Here is a 16979-nt window from a genome sequence, read left to right as displayed (position 1 = left end):
CGCACCGGACACCGCCAGCACTGGGGGCCTCCTGCCAAAATGGGGAGCTGGGGAAATGGAGCTGTCCTCGGGGCCACCTCAGGGTGCTGTGACTGAGCAGTGAGCCTCCCTCCCGGAGCCCCCAGGGGCTGCCTCCCAGGCTCAGGGCCCCCCACTGACCGCCCCCCAGGCACAGTTCCTCACCCTCCTACCTCCCACCCCTCTCCCCACCCTCCCAAGACCACACCCTCCAGCACCTCACGGTGGCCTGGGCCCAGGCCCTCAGGGACCTGGACCAAGACCTCTGGCCTTGACGACCTTGTGTTTGAGGACTTCACCCCGCGATGGGGCCCTTGGGAGGGGAGTAGACAAGGTCACGAGTGTGGGGCCCTGTGCTGGGATCAGTGCCCTTGTGGGGAGACCACGGGACAGGGCGCCCTCGCTCTGCTGTGTAAGGACAGAGAAAAGGCCGGAGGCACCAGCGTAGGCCTGGAGGGACGTGGGCCCCCACCCCGAAGCAAATTCACTGCCACCCCATCCCCGCCTTCCGGCCTCCAGCACTGTGAGAAATAGACGTGCGCTGTCTAAGGCCCCGTCTGCAGCTGTGTCACAGTGGCCTGTGCTGACCAAGACAGTCCCCGACTGCCACATCTTGGCCACCCACCGCCCACTTGTCCCCCTGCAGCTGTGCCCGCCGCCGCCCCTCTGGGGGTCTACCCGGGACTGAGCATGGGGGGGGCGGGGGGGGCTCCCCCTCATGTCTCCCTTCAGCCAGGGGCTTCCTGCACGTGGCTGAGCCTCCACGGGGGACTGGGGCTCCGAGCTCCCTCACTGGCCCCTCAGGCTGCCCTGGAGTGAGGGGCTCCTGCCCGGTGTCCTGTGGGGGAGGCCCCGGGAGGGGGTGGGAGAAGGCCAGGCCACTCAGGAACCAGGAGCATGCTCAGAACCACCAGCCTGTCGCCACAGCACCTGGGGCCGGAAGAGGCCGGAGAAGGGGGCCGGGACTCAGCCGAGGCTTTCTCTGGGGGCCGTGTTGAGGACAGGCACGCACATCCTGGCCCTGGCTCCCAGCGACCTCCACTCCCCAGACCCCAGATCCCAGGACCCCTGTGGCCCCACCCCCGAACTCTCAGGCCCCAGGCTGCTGGGGCCCGGCTGGAGTCGTTGCACGGGGAGGCCTGCAGGGGGCGCCGTGGGGCCGGCCTGAGCCTCTGGCCAGAACCGACTGGCCCAGACTGCCCGGCCCCGCCTCCTGTGCCAGGGTCTCCCAGACCCCCACGCTGGGGCACCACCCCCACGCGCCTGGAGGGCAGGCCCCGCCCCTGTGGGTGCGCGCCTCCGCCCCCCGAGGGGCTGGGCAAGCCTGGGGTGGGGCTGCGCGACAGGGTCCACGGCAGGGCCCAGCCCCCTCCCTCCCAGGGCCGGCCCCGGGTGGGGTGGACGCTTCACCCTGGCTCCTTGAGCCACCAGCCAGGCACGGCGTGTGAAGGGCTCATGCCCCCACCTCTGTAATTCTTCAGGAGTGGGGAGGACGCCTCCGAGAACCCCCCTGCCCCAGCCTGGCACTGGGTGTTTGTAGAGCGAATGGACGTGTGGGTGCATGTGCGGGCACCGGGAGCGCCCCCAGGCCCCCTCGCTCTGGGGCGGAGGGAAGGGGAGGGCGTCATGCGCCCTGCAGACCGCGGGCGGGGTGGCGGGAGGTAATGGAGGAATGAATGAATGAATGAATGAATGAGCGAGGCTGTGCCCAGCACGGGAGTGGCCGTGTTCCCACAGGCGGGTCCTCTGCGCCCCCGCCGTGACAGAGGATTGTCCCTCTCCTGCGTGCCCTTCCTCCCGCACTGACTGCCCGTCTGTCCACTCCCTGCCACCCGCTCATCAGCCCGCGGCACCGATGGGCCCGCTGGGCTGCGCTCCCGGGGGCGCCGAGCCCAGTCTGCAGGGGCAGCTATGGGAGGCGGATGAGACTGGGCGGTGGGGTGCATGTTTATTTTTGACACGAAAGCGTGTGAGCACAAGGCCCCGCAAGGAAGGGCTCCTGTGCGGGCGGCGGGGGCCACCTGGGCTGCCGATGGGCAGTGGGGAATGCGTGACACTGGCCCGGCCGGCTGTCAGCCTTCCGGTCTGCAAACACTCCGCGCTTCCGCTTGTGGGGGCAGGCAGGGTCCGCTCGGGGGCTGAAGCGGGGTGCTGCCGAGCGGCGGAACTGACAGTCATGGCCAGCCCCAGGGGCCACCAGAGGGCGCTCCTTCGCCAGTGTGCCCAGCCTGGTCAGCCAAGGACAGTGCCAACCCCTGAACGCACCGCAGGTGGTGTCTCACCTGTGGCCTGTGAGGCCAGGGCAGCAAAGGGGCCGAGGAAAGCCTGAGGGGCTGGGGCTCTGCCGGGGCTGCCTCATCCCCGCCCACTGCCCCCCCTTCCCCGCTGAGCCCCTCCTCGGCCCAGCCCCGAGGGCCGGCTGGAAGCAGAGCTGGCTCCAGCAGGCAGAGGTGCGGCTGGGGTAGTGTTGGGGAGGGTTGTTAGCTCTGGGTAGACCCCCACCCAGAACCCTACTGAGCCCCAAGCCGTGTCCCCATCAGTCAGCGAGGGACCCTGAGACGCATGTTGCTTCTCACACTTGGTCATTCATTCATTCACGTGACAAACGTGCTGAGAGCCTTCTGCGCCAGGCTCTGGGGGTCGGCAGGGACAGAGGCCCAGGCCCTGCCCCATGGAGCCGACCTGGCTGGGGGAGGGGGAGGGGAGCAGACGATGAAAGAATAAATTGTCAAGTGCATGGACCTGTGGGGGTGACAGCACTGTTGGGGGGGCATGAGCCGGGAGGAAGTTGGCTCAGGGGCATCTCCGGGGGCCCAGGTGCCCCTCCAACCAGTAAGATCCTCTACCTTCCCCAGCGTCCCCACCCCCCACCCTCCACACCAAGGAGGCTCCCCCACCTCTGCCAAGCTTCCGGGGCTGGGGTGCTCACTCCGCAGCTGTGCCAGCCAGCAGGGACTCCGGGGGCCCTGACATGCTTGAGGCCAGAGCAGTAGGGAGCACAGGAGACAGACCGGGGTGCTCACACGACTGCCCAAGGAGGGGCCAGCCCTGGACCCTGCAAGCCCACTCCCACGGAGCGTAGACAGCCCCCCCCCGACGAACCCAGCACCCAGCGGGCAGGTAGGTGGGGTGGCCCCCACCCTGGGGAGTGCACTGCACAGATGGTCTGGGGCCACAGCATGGGTCATCCTGCACCAGGCCAGGCAGACAAGGCAGCCTGAGCACTGGGTAGGCCCGTGAAGGTGCCTCGTGCACAATCCCCACCCTGGGGAGGTCTCAAGGAATCAGAAACACATGGCCAGGCCGGCCTGGCGTCCCTGTGTCCCTGCGTCCAGCCCGCGGGCAGCTCACCCGCAGAGAGGAGAGGGGGGACCCGGGTGGCAGGGTGTGCCGGGCCTTCCTGTCCCCTCCCCTCACCGGGGACAGCCTCGGTCTCCGCCTGCACCATCCGGCCTGGCTTGCTGCTTCCTACACCCAAAGGCGCATGCTTTTGCCAGGGGAAGGCGCACCCTCGGAGCTGACACCGCTCACAGGGGGGACCCTCCTGCCTCAGCCTGAGCTGGAGGACCGGCCCAGGCTCCAGGGGGCGGAGGGAAGACCCCTGGCCAGCCACAACGGGCCACACCGCCCCCGAGCTCTGCCCAGCTGCTGCACACCAGCCAGGAGGAGGCCCCGCATCTCCCCTTCACCTTGACGACACCCAGCCCCTAAATGGCAAAGGGGCCGACCCCACGGCCTGCCTCCAGAGACTGGTCAGCCCACGCTGCTGACCAGGCCCAGCTCTCCAGACCGGGCCATGCCGCTCACCCCTGCTCTCCATGGGGGACCCCCTGTGGGCCGGCCTGGCTTTGTGGGGCTTCCTGGAGGAAGGGGCTCCTGAGCTGGGCTGAAGGACATGGGCAGTGCCTGGCAGGGGCCTCTTCCCCAGAGGCGCAGCAGATGCTGTTCAGTGCCCGACGAACTGAGTCTCCGTGGGGAGACCCCACCCTGCCGAGGGCCACACCACACGGGCCGGGCAAGTGCCGGCGGGATCCGCACCGCCCGGACCTGCTGTGCTGCTGGCCTCCAGGTGCTGGCTCGCCTGCCAGGAGCGTGACTTCACCTCCCCTTGGCAGGGTGGGCCTGGCGACACCCCACCCCACAGGCGATGTGACTTGCCCCAGGTCCCACAGCCATCCCAGCGGCTCCCCACCTGGCCCCATCACCTGCCCTTCTCTGCTTCCCAGAAGAGCCGCATGTTCTCGCATGCATGGTGACAACCCAGAGCGGGGCCCTGGCGGGGGGTGGGGGCAAACATAACTGGTTTCCAGCAGGCTGGCGGGCAGGGGCCCGGCACAGGCTCAGTGGCACCAAAGGAAGAATCTAGTGATGGGATGCCATTGTGCCAGGGGCAGGGGACACTGGGAGCTGGGCCTCCTGTGGTCAGGATTCCTGGGAGGGGTGGCCACCAGGCACTGGGCAGAGAGAGGGCCCCCGAGGGTGGGCCACGATGGTTAGTTACTGTCGTCCAGTTTCTCCCAGCTCCCAAGCCCGCCTGTCGCCAAGCAGGAAGTGCCGGGGGCCACCGGCCAGACCTCCTCGCGCTTCTGGGAACCCCCTCCCCGCATGCTCAGAGGGAAGGAATGTGCCCTTGCCCCGAGCCCAGGCTTGTCTGCCCCAGGGGCCCCACCAACCCAGCCTGACACACCCCTCTCCCTGGCCAAGAACAGCTGGGTGAGGTGGACTTCTTGGAGGAGGCGTCTTGAGCTTCCTAGAGGCCAGACCAGAGGGGAGGATGGCGGTGAGGACTCTGGGCAGGGGCTTTCCCCAGCAAAGTAGGAGGCAGGGGAGACATGGGCCAGGTGGCGGCTTGGGGGGCCCAGGTTGGGCGTCTCTCTCTAGCTGTCCCCTCCTTTACAGATGGGCTCTGAACCCCATCTCCACACTGAAGTCCCTAGACCCCAAAACCAAGGCTCCTGACCCTCACCTGCAGGGACAATAACATGACAGGGACAATAGCTTGTGAAGCCAAGCCCTCCTGCAGGTCAGGCCAGCTGCGCCCCTGTCCCTGCCTCCAGCCTGTGCACATAGGACCTGTGCCCACCACCCCACCCCACACCCCGCCCGCTGAGCCCAGGGCCTCACCTGCTGGTGCCTGGGGCCTCAGAGAGGCCCCCGCCCCTGCAGACGCACAGACTAGAGCTCGGGGACGGTCCCACAGCTGGGGACTCAGAGGGATACTGGGGGCAGGAGGAGGTCAGGGCTGCACCTGGGTGGACATCTGGCCTGGAGACCCAAGTCCAGAGATGCCTGGCAGGTCTCAGGGAGGGCCATGTGTGGAGCGAGGTGGGCTCTTAGAGGGCAGATGGCCAGGACGATGACCTTTGGGGCCTGGCCTGCAAGAGATGCTGAGGGGTGGGGGGACATCGGATCTGGCCGTGGGCGCCAGGGCCGGGCTTGGGGGCGTGGTGGGAGCCTCCGTACACTCGGGCGGCTACGTGGCTACACTGTGGCTAGCTGCCCCAGTGAGAAGCAGCAGTAGGAGGGTTGTCCTGGCCACGCCCAGCTGGCCCCACTGGCCCCCAGGCCCTCCCAGAAGGGAGAGCCCAAGGTCCTGCTGCCAGGGGCAAGTGGGGGGCATGCCAGGCCAGGGCTCTCGTCCATTCTGAGGCTGGACGGGCAGCAAGGAGGGGGTGAGCTGCCCATCCTGGGGGCCGACACTGAAGGTCCCTGATCCAGGCCCCTGGGAACTGCTCGGCAGGGCGCATAGCGGTGTCGGCAGACCGGTGTCTCCGGGCCCTTATGCCGTGGAGCCCGGCAGTACCAGGACACAGCAGAGCTTTGAGTGGACGCTCCTGGCAGTCTCGGGGCGACCCGCATCCCCCCCACACCCACCAATGCCAGCCCTGAGCCAGAGAGAGGCCAACAGACATCCCCCAGCTGGGACGCGAGGAAGTCGGTGGGGAAATGGGGCCTGTGGCCACCTCGGACCACTCAGGGGAACTCGAGTTCAGGGTGGGATGAGGGGCCCAGAATTGCAGGCTAAGGAAGGGAGGGGCACGGAGGGCTTCCTGGAGGAGGAGACGGCCTGCTCAGCACTCCCACCCCCAACGCTGGCCTCTTGGGCCACCAGTTCCCACAGCTTGAGCAGTTCTTATCGGAACCTGGAGCCTGACATTTGTTGGGAGTTTCTGGCCTGGGGGAGGGGCTGGCCCAGCCAGGCAGGCACCCCTCCCAGGTCCCCTCACACCCCAAGTCTGTCTTGGGCCCATACACTCCTTGGGGGACCAGGATGACCGTTGGATCTCACAGGGCATACGGGAGAGGGGGGCTTCCTGGGAGAGGAAGGCCTCCCTGCCCACCACTCAGGCGAGTGACCCTGGCTGGGGCAGGGCAGGCTTAGCTGGGGGCAGGACCCTCGCCCAAGGCCAGGGAGCAGGGCCGCTCGGGGTGCGGGGCAGTGGGCACAGCGAAGCCGCGGGCTTTGCTGCAGCCCGGGAGCAGTGGGCGGGGGTCGGTGGCTCCCATGCCAGCTCAGCACGATCCGGTTTCATAACCAGCCTGGATCCCGCCCCAGCCGAGAAGAAGCATAAAAACCCAATATATTTTAATTATATCTTTGAGGGCCACGGGCACAATCGTTTCCAGATGGGGTCCTGTGGACGGCCGCTCTGTGCTTGGCCTGGGGAGGGGAGTGAGGGCGCAGGGGCGGTGGTGGCCCTGCGCCCAGGGCTCACTGCCCGGCTCACAGCCCAGACAAGAGTGGCCGTATGGGCTCTGATGCCGGCTGTGCGATGGGGAACCGAGCTCGGACCTGCGGGGCCACCCAGCACAAAGCACAGGGAGCGGGGTGCCTCCCTGGGGTGCGCCAGCCCAGAGAGTCGGGGGCGTGGGTCACTCGTCCAGGCTCTGAGTCAGGAGAGGGGCCGGACCACACTGCCCAGAAAAGCCACCTCCACGGGCGTGGGCTGAGCCCGAGCTGGCCGCAACCTGGCCTGGAGCACCGACAGGAGCCAGAGGCTCTACCTGCTGGGGAGGCCTGGCCCGGGGGAGATGCCGCACGGGGCAGGCGGCAGAGGAAGGTCACTGGGCGGTCAGCGACAGGGCTTCGGAAGTCAGCCAGCTAATAAGATCTGCCTGTCAGCCTTCCCACTCTTCCCGTGGAGGTGCTGGCGGTGTCTGCCCGGAACCTTCCCTTTTGCTGCCTGGCTTTGTCTCCTGCCCCAGCTCAGCCCAGCCTGAGTGGGCAGGACAGACACAGGCCCTGGCCCCCCGCATGGTGCTCAGGGGACGGGTGGGATGGCTAAGAGCTGAGACTCCATTTCTGCTTCTGCACGGGCCTGAGGACCTTCATCCCTTGGGCCAGTGGACATGATGGCAGAGGGTGTGGGGACAGAGCTGTAAGGGTCTGCAAGTAGGACTGCCCTCACCCCCCAGGGTGTGGACAGCAGTGGGCCAGGGTGGACCTTGGTCAGCCTGGCCCTCACCTGGCCCTGCCAATGCTGGCCTGGACTGGGGGACACTACCCCATCATTTCGGGGAGGTTCCATCATGACTCCCCACATTCTGCCATAGCCAGTGCCCTCAGAGGTGACCCAGCCTGGCCTGATTCCTTGAAAGACTCCAGGGGCCTGCAGAGGGAGACAGGCCGAGAAGCTGGAAGGCTCCTTCCTCCTCATAGCCCACCCGCTTGGTGACCCCAGGATGACCCTGAGTGAGGCGAGGCTGGCAGGGTCACGGAGGGCCCTGGCCCAGGGTGGCTCTGGGCTCGATGCCTGCCACCAGGCCCCGGGGCACCCGCAGCAGACATGACGTCAACACACGGGGCCCATGGAGGCAGGTGTGGGTGCTGGTTCATGCCGGCTCCCCAGGGCTGATGACTCAGCCCCCACCCTGCCCATTGCGGCCCCCTCCCACTCCGCTCTGGGAAGGGGCGGGGGAGGCAGGCCGAGGCCAGGACTTCCTGGGCAGGACATGTGGCTGGCCCCAGGGGGATCCCGGGCACCCCACGCTGCTCACGCCAGCAGCTGCCTCCCACCCCGAGGCCGCCCAGCATCGGCCAGCCCCTCCGGTCTCTCAGACACGTGGGACTGGACAGGCCACGCCCATCTGGACTTCCACCGCCTTCCCAGAATCCTACACCAGGCCCACTCCAGGCGCCGGCTCCCAGGATTCTGGGGGACGCTGACTTCCGTTTCCATGTTGCATCCTCCACAGTCACCCCTGCATCCCCGCCCCCCGACTCACCTGACTTCCCCGCCGTATGCCCAGAGACCATCCCCACCCCCTCGCCCTGCAGCGAGCCCTCGGCCGCCGGGCACCTCTGGCCGTCCACAGATGACCAAGTCACCAGGCACCTGCGTCCACTCCCCTGGCCACCGCTCCGTCACGCTGCGTCCTCTCGCTCGTCCGCGGGGCCATCCATCCGGCCGACCACCGTTTACTGACCGTGCTCGCGGCCCCAGGCACTGCTGGGGTGAGGCCGGGGGACGGTGATGAATAAACGGAGTGGGTGTGATGTGGGGAGGTGGGCCGCTCCGCCCCACAGGCCCCCACCAAGGAAGGCCTGAGCAGGCACGGCAGCGGCCGCTGCAGCCTCGGGCCCACCGCCTGGAGGGCGTGCGGACCCCCCTCCCATCCTGTTCTACAACCAGGGCGGAGGATGACGGCTGGAATCCTCAGGGGACCTCGACGCCTCCCTGCTGCCGACCCACTGGTCTCAGGCCCCCCTTCAGCCATCACTGCCCGGCCAGAACCCTGTCTGGAATTCCACCTGGGGAGGGGCCGGAGGGTGCCCGCCCGCCCTGTGCCCAAGCCTATCCAGAGCTGCCTTTCACGCCGGGGGTGGAGAGACTTGGTTTGAGGGTGCCCCGCTCCAACGTGGATCTCAAAGGCGCTAGTCCAGGACCCTCCCCAGGTGTCAGCCCTACCCGTCCTCCCTGGCCCGGGCACCAGGCCCTTGGACAGCTCGGTGAGGCTTCAGGGGTCAGGGTGGTCTGGCTGGCCTGCAGAGCCTGCTGTCCGCTGGGCACATCTGCACCTGGGCCAGCCTCGTGCCCTCCTTAACGGGGGTCTGCGGGCAGCGGACCATGGCCACAGCACCCGAGGGCTGTGACAGCCCCTCTCGCTGCCAGCAGGTGGGCAGGAGTCTCTGTGGCCCCTGCCAGACCTGGAGGTGGTTCTGTCTTGTCATGCCACGTTCCCTGGGCTGGCACGGTACCTGGCCTATGCAGGTGGCTTTTCACACCTGAGAACTCGGAGACCAGGCCCCCACTGGCTTTCAGTCTGAGGGGTGTCAATGGCCTTGGCCCCTGACAGCCAAGGTCAAAGCTGCCCCAGGTGTGGGGTGAGCCGAGGTGAAGGGAAGGCCCCCAGCATCGTGATCGAGGACGGCGCTGACGGAGGAGTCGGTGCTCGCCAGGCAGAGACGAGAGGGCGCGGCCGACGGGAGCTGGGAGAGAGAGGCCGGGGCGAGCGTGCCGGGCAGTGCGGGGCAGGGCTGGCCTGGGACAGGGGCCGGGCGTGGACACCAGGGCCCTCCCAGGGTGCTCCCGGACCCGCTGCTGACTCCTGCGTCCTCGGGGGCCACCGGGGGCGTGAGGCCCGAGGCCGACGGGCCGACGAGGGCCTCCGCTAGGCCTTTCTGTAATTGGGCCGGCTCAGTGGGGACGAAGCTGGGAAAAGAGGTGTCCGCCAAGGACAGCAACGCCACCCTTTGCCAGCGCTGGGACGTGCCCGAGGAGCCCAGGAGGGCTGAGGGGCCGCCAGCCCCCGGGAAGACCCCAGGCCCGAATCCCAGCCGCAGCCCGCAGCCTGCAGCCCGCGGCGAGCTCACAGGAGGGCAGGGAGGGCCCTTCCTCACTGGCACCCTCTCCGTGTCCATGTGGCCCCTAGGTCACAGAGCATCTCCCTTGGGAGAAGGGGCCCCAAGATCTCCTGGCTGGCCGGCCCTCCAGGGGCTTCTGGGCCTTTTCGGCTCTGGCCGGGCCCGCGAAAAAAAGCAGGTTCGCACCAGGTCCCACAGGCAGGCTCCTGGTGTCCCCTGCCCCTGCCTCGGCTGGGCTCGGCTCCACCCTGCCCCCTGCCCGGGCAGAGGTAACAGCCAGAGGCAGAGATAAACTACCCCCGCACCAGGCCCCCGGTTACTGGTTACCGCAAATCCCAGGAAGTCCCCGCCTCCTCCTGAAACCCCAGCTGGAGCCTGGCTCAGGACGGGCAGGGATCCCCCATCCGGGCAGGCCAGCCCCGGAGCCACCACCGCAGCAGCCGCGGCCGCCCCTCCCAAGGCCCCGGCCTTCCTGTCTCAGCTGCGTTGCACCCATTCAGGACCGAGGCGACCGAGGGGTCCAGGGTCTGACCCCCACGCGCCTCCCCCACTCAGTATTGGCTCTAACTCAAGTGAGAGGCCCCTGGGGATACCCGCTCTTCAGCGGCCAAAGTGGCAACCGGCTCCTGCTGTGCCAGGGTCTCCAACAGCCCAGCGGTGCCAGCAGGGGCCGTGCTGAGGGGTCAGTGAGGAAGCCCGTGTTTCTAGTACCCCCAGACTCATCCCCAGGGACCCCCAAGGCTAGACTCTTCCTTTGAAGTGTCGGGGGGCGATGAAGGGAGGTCCCATGCAGCCCTGTCATGGAGACAGGTGAGACTGGCAGAGATCAGCCCATCCAGGGTCCGCAGGAGGGGTGGGGAGGCCCTTGGGAGACTGGAGGGGACACTGGGCACAGCAGGAAGGCAGCGGGGGACACGGGTATTTCCCCGCTTCCTTCCCTTGAGCAAGGCGACACCTGCCTGGCCACCCCCTGGGGCCCCGAGGCGGGACCCGCCAGCCCGGACTAGAGCTCGGGCAGCAGGGTGGGGGCAGGGGGGTCACTCGCCCGGGCTGAGTGGAGACAGCGAGGCTCTGGGACCGGTGTCTGCAGATGCCTGTGCAGCCTCTAGGCCAGACGGGTACACTGAGGGAGCGGGGCCCTGGCTGTGTCACCGGCAGGTCAGCAGCAGAGCAGGGCACCGGGGCAGTCGAGACCCCGGGGTGGGGGGGGGCACGGTAGACACCCCTGAGCCTGTCGGGGTGCGTCAGGCCTGCCCGGGGGGCAGGAGGCTGGCTGGGATGCAGGGCGGGGGTGTGGGCAGGAGTGGCCCTCGCCTGGCCAGGGGACATGTGTGGCGCCATCGGGCAGATGACTTAATCACAGGCGGGCTTTGTCCCCGGTCCGCCCGCACGCCCGGATCCTCCGCCAGGGCTGCAATTGCAGGAGCCCCTCCCCAGCTCCTAGCAACCGGCAGCCAAGCGTGGGCAAATGCAGGCGGGCGGGGGGCTGCACCCCAGGCCTGGGAACAGCGCTGGGGTGGCCGTGGGGCGCGGCCGGGTGGGTCGCCCCAGCCTAAACTTGGGGGGCCCCTGCCCGGCAGGGCCATGCCAGCCCCCCTGGGAGGGCATCCTGGGAGTGGCTCCAGGCTGGCATCCTGGCAGAGGAGGCGCGGGGGCCGGGGGCCGGGGGCTTTGTACGCTGCGGGCCCCTCTCTCTTCCTGGGCCCCCACCCGGCAATCCTGTCAGAGCCTTAGAAAGGGAGACAAAGGCCCGGAGGCCCCGGGAGGCCCGGACACAGGCAGGAGATGGGGTTTTAATGACCCAGCTCTAACGTGGCAGCCCAGGCAGCTCGTTAACCCTGTCGGGCCCTCTAACTGGGGCTGCCCTCTGTCCGCCAGGCCCCCCATCGCCGACCCCACCAGACTGGGAACGAATCTCAGCTCCACAGAGACAGGGCCGGGGGGCCCGAGTCCCCGATGTCCCCACCCGGGCAACGTGCGCCCCAGGCCCCTGCCAGCGCACCAGGTCCGATGAAGGCCCAGATAGCAGCTGGGCACAAGCGGGGACCCCCGTCTGTCGTCCGCGCCCTGCGCACTAGTGACTTTCCTGCCTCCTGACCTCTGACGAGGAAGTGATCTCCTGACCAGTGCCACCTGCCCTGTGGGAACCTGTCCTCCCGACCGCTGGGGGCTCTGCCTCCCTCCTCATGTCCCCACACGGCTCCTCCTCACGCAGGTGGAGCAAACGGGGCCCCGCGTGGGCCGCAGAGCAGTGACACGCAGCGGGACACCAGCCGCGGCTCACACGCCAGCTGCACCCCATCCAGAAGCCTCCCGGCCCTTCCTGCCTCGGTTTCCCCACCTCTAAGGCGAGCACGTGGGCGAGGAGCAGGCCAGGTGTGGGTGGCTGTCCCCGAGGCTCCTTGGCGTGCGATGAAAGGGGCCTTCCCCAGGCCCCGGGAAGGAGCCCTGTGGATGGGCGCCCCGACCGCCCCCCAGATTCAGTCCTTTCCTGCCCCAGCCCCTCAAGTCCCCAGAGGCACTGCTACGCCCACTGCCCCCCACCCCACTGCCCCCACCTCCACCCCTGCCTTAAAGGGCAGAACTGGACCCGGGCCTGTCACCAGCTGTGCCCTTGGCAAAGCTCCTGGCACCCTGAGCCGTATTTTTCTGGAGGGGAAGGGTCCCAGGGTGGAAGTGGGGAGCAGACAGAAGTTCCCAGACCACGCCACACTGGACGGTCCACAAGAGCACCAAGGCTGGGGTTTGGAGGGGGCGCCCCCAGGAGGTGGGCAGGCCAGGACGGCTCATGGGGCTGCGGCGGGCGGAGGTGCCCTTAGAAGCGCTGAGCCCCCCGCACTGCACCCAGCAGCCCCTGTCCCTGAAGCAGAGCCCAAGGCCCGGACAGGGCGCGTGTCCGGTGCCAGCCCCCCATGCAGGAGGACCCACTTCGTGAGCGGGCACAGTGCTGGCCCTTCCCAGGGCCCCCCGAGTTCCGCTCACCACAGTGTGATGCCCCTTCCTCAGGGCCTGAATCTTTAGCCTGTCTCTAGGGTCCCCACTCCCCGGTATGGGCATCCCCTTCCTCCCTGGGGAGGGGTCCTGGGAGGGGGTCCTGCAGGCGCTGGCCTGTCAGTGAGCACAGGCGATGTCCTGGCCTCGGGCAAGCAGGCCTCCAGCCAGGTGCCTCAGAACAGGACGTTTCCTGGACGTGATTGAATCTGTCAACCCACACTCCTGGGCGAAACTTGAGTCCCGCTGGACGGATAAGAAATGAAACTGCCCTGCAGTGGCCGCCAGGTCCACTCACCTATGGCACTGCCGGCCGAGGGGGCCTTGCTGTCCGGGGGTGGAAGGGGGGGACAGTGGGCACCAGGTCAGGGGCGGCTGCGTGCTGCCAAGGCACAAACAGCCGGCCTGTTTTCACCCACGGGGTTCCGCAGGGTCTCCAAACGTCTTAATAAGGAACGTGGCCTGGGCAGGAGCGTGGCGGCCGTGAATGGCGCCTGTGAGCGCCGGAGAAAGGCGGTCCTCTGCGGCCGGCCGGGGGGGCCCGGGATAAATGGCCCCAGTCATGCTGCTGGCTGGCCCAGCGCGAGTGCGCTAAGTTGAAGCTATAAATTACCCGGCTGAGGCCAGCGCCACCGCAGGGCGGGCGGGCGGCCCGGAGGGGCTCGGGGCTGCGTAAATCGGCCCTTTCACCACTGGAGGCCGCGCACGAAAGAAAAACTTTGTTTTATTAAAGCAACATCAGGGCTGTGGCCGCCCGGCCGGGAGGCGCCAGCAGCAGGGCAGGGCACCAGGCAGGGGGCTCCCGCCGCACCCCAGGCCCGGGAGAAAGGCTCCTTCAGTGGGGACCGGCTCCAGCCAGTGGGGCGGGGGCCGCTCCTGAACCCTGCCCAGCAGGCCCGTGGCTGTGGGCCTCGCGCTGGCCCCCCAGGTCCCATCCCGAGACGGGGTCGGGCCAGTAGGGGACCCCTGTGCCAGCCTGTGCCCAGCCAGAGGGGCCTGTGTGCAGAGGGGGGTCTCCGGTGAGCTGCCTCCACCCCTCGCTGGGTCTTCCCCGCAGGGCCTGGGCTGGACCAGAGCGGTCTGGGGGGCTCAGGCCCTGTGCTCGGCGCCCAGCGGGATCAGGCCCTGTGCAGCCCTGGCCGAGGCTTCCGCTCATCACCCGCCGCCCCAGCTCCAGGGCCAGGGGGGCGGGGGCTCTGGGAGCTTCTAGGGTAATATTTAGACAACTTAAGTGGAAATAAGTGAAAACTAAGGGGCTTATCTCCGCTCTTCCCATGGCCAGCAGGGCCCTGGGGTCGTGCAGGCTCCGGTGTGGCAGACGGGTGGGGAGCCAGGCGGCAGTGTAGGCTTCTGCCACGCACGCACCACCCGCCCCGACCCTCCTGTGCTTGCCCTCACAGGGGCTCCCCTGAGCGGGGTCCCCAGCCCATTACCTTCTGGGCCCCTAGCCTCTCCCAGAGCCTCTCCCAAGGCACCCTGGCCCAACAAGCCACGGTGGGGGCTGCAGCCTGGCCCGAGGCCCCCTCCCTGCCTCCTCCTGCTGCACTGCGGGCGGACAGGGCCAAGCTGCTTCTGCACCCCAGGCGCTGGCAGGATGGGTGCCTGGTGGCAGCTGGGGCCAGCAGGACACCAACCCTGGTGGGGGGCCCTAGGCACCACGTCAGGCCAGTGAAGGCTTGTTTGGGGCAGGGAGTTGTCGGGCGTGTCTGCCTGTGGAGGTGCAGCGCCCTCTGGCCTTCCCAGACCCCCGGGCTTTTCTGTGAGCCAGCCCCCCGCCCCAGAGCCCCTCTGCCCACACTGCACCCATCCTGGCTACCCGGCCCCAGCTCTCGGGGGGAGCAGGTTTCCAGGGCCACAGTGAGCTGCTAGGAGCCACGGCCCAGTGGAAGCAGAGGCTGCAAGACCGAATACGACGTGCCCAGGCGGCTCCTTGTCCCCAGGGTCCCCAGCCTGGGCAAAGTCCTAGGGGAGCCTAGAGTCCCGAAGCCCAGGCCCACCTGCCTGGCCCGGTTCACGCTGCCACCTCCTCTTGTGTCTCCCCTCACGCCAGAGGAAACCCTTGACCTGACCAGGCTCCTCCCAGGGTCACACAGCCATTCACAGATGCCAACCCCCTGGGGCACGGACCTCGTGGGGTGGAGGCCGGTGGGGGTGGGGCCGCCCCTCCAGTGGGGACAGACCACAGCCTGGGACCCACGGAGTCCCTGCGTGTGAGGTGGACGGAGCCGCCAGGCAGGGAGGGGTGAGGGAGGGCGCCCCGGGGGCGTGTTCTAGGGTTAAGACCTGGATGATAAGGAGGAGGCAGGCCTGAGCAGCCCTGTAGCTGGAGCAGAGAGCCAGGGGTCAGGTGGGGGCAGGCACTGGGGCCATAGGGCGCGGGACAGCAGGGACTGTGGCTTTGCCTACGTCTGCAGAGTGGCACAGGGATGGAGGGCAGCTCAGGCCTGCGGGGGCACTGGGGCCTGGGTCAGATGGGGCGGGGGGCAGGACGCCAGGCCCCTGCGCTCCGGCCCTGGGCCAGGGGATGTGGGCGGCAGATGCAGGCTGGGCCATGGTGCCAGGTCCTGCCAGGGTGCTGGGAGACCTTGGAGGTGACCGCTCAGGGGATCATCCAGCCCCCCGCCCACCCCCCCAGAGATGGAAGTCACCCCACCCCGTGCAGGGCCTTTGGAGGCTGTCGCAGGGCAGAGGGCTGCCGGGCACTGGGAAGGGGCTGCTGTGGTGGTGGCTGGGACCCAAACAGCCTCCTGGAGGGGTCCTGGCAACCCTCTTGAGGCCACACTGTCCAGCCCCTGCCCTGAGATGCCGGGGGCCACCACCTTCCTCGACCCAGGCATGAGAAGAACAGCCCTATGGCTAGTGCCTCAGTCTCCCCATCTGGACTGCTGTATAGACAGAGCTTCCGGGAGGGGGAAGGGAGGGCCCAAGAGAGGCAGGCCCCAAGGCCCCTCTCTAATGTCCACTCCAGGGTCCAGGGTCCACCACTTAGTGGTCAGCACAGAAGCCCGAGCCAGAACTGGGGTGCGGAGCCTGGAGCCCGGTCCCTGCCCTCCCCAAGCAAGGCGACATGACTAGGGGTCAGGATCCTGTGCCCACAGCGGGTGGACACCCTCCCCCATCCCCCTGCTCTGGCCGGGGGTGCCTGATGGCTTGACTGGGATGGGGGTGCCGACTCTGGGGACCTGCGGACCTGGGGACAGGGGCGGGGCCTGTTGCTGCCCAGGGCTGGTCTGGGGCTGGAATGTTTGCACTCACTATTTGCCAGAAAGGGGGGGGTGCCCCTGGCCTCTCCTGGGGAGCCCCTCCCCTCGCCCTGGGGCCCAGGCCCAGCTGAGTCCACAGCTCCAAGCAGCTGGGGAGGAAGAGGGATCCTCCGGGCCTCTGGGGAATTCCAGGTCTGGCTGCGACACAAAGGGGTCCTTCCTGCGTCCGGCCTGTCTGCTGGCCTCGTCCTGGCCCCTTCTGTCCCCTGCGCTGGGAGACCCCAGCCCAAATAGTTGCCGAGCCGGCTCCTCCCCCGCCCAGCACTCCTGTCCGTCAGGGCTTCCCAGCCCGGCTCAGAGATTATGCAAATCCCTGCGGCTCCTTAATTAAATCCCTAACGAGGCGCTTGGGGCCGGGCCAGGGGCGGCGCTGGGGTCACGCTCCGGAGGGGCCCGGCCCGTCTGCGACGTGAGCCTCAGCGCCCCTCCCGGGCCTGGGAACCGCCGCCAACCTAGGGGGCCCAGACCGTCCCATCCCTGCCGCTCCCGCCCCCCGGACCCCGCCGCCGAGGGGCGCCGTCCCCCGCCCCGTCCCCCACCCCCAGCACCCACGGGGCAGCGCGCTCGCCTCCACCTGGGGCGCGCACGAGCGGGCGCCCGCGGCACCTGCGCCCCGTCCCGCGCGCGGCTCGGGGTCCAGGCGGGGGCCGCGAGGTCGGAGGCGGGGCGGCGGGGGCAGCGGCCCCCCGCGCCCCGCGCTCCGCTTTCAGACGCCTGTTGTTGGGCCAACAGCCCGGCCGGGCCGCCTGAAAGGCCGGGATTAGCGAACATTAGCGGCCCTTTGAGCGGCGCCCGGGGCGCCCCTTCCGCGCCGCCCAGCCCCGCCCGCCCGCCGGACGGTCCGCTGCCCCGCGCTGCCCCGCGCGCCGGATCTCCCGGCAGGGTCAGGCCTGGGGCGGGGC

This window comes from Pteropus medius, unplaced genomic scaffold (genome assembly GCF_902729225.1).
Source record: "Pteropus medius unplaced genomic scaffold, Ma_sr-lr_union100, whole genome shotgun sequence".
In the NCBI taxonomy this organism is placed as follows: Eukaryota; Metazoa; Chordata; class Mammalia; order Chiroptera; family Pteropodidae; genus Pteropus; species Pteropus medius.
This window is presented reverse-complemented; position numbering follows the sequence as displayed.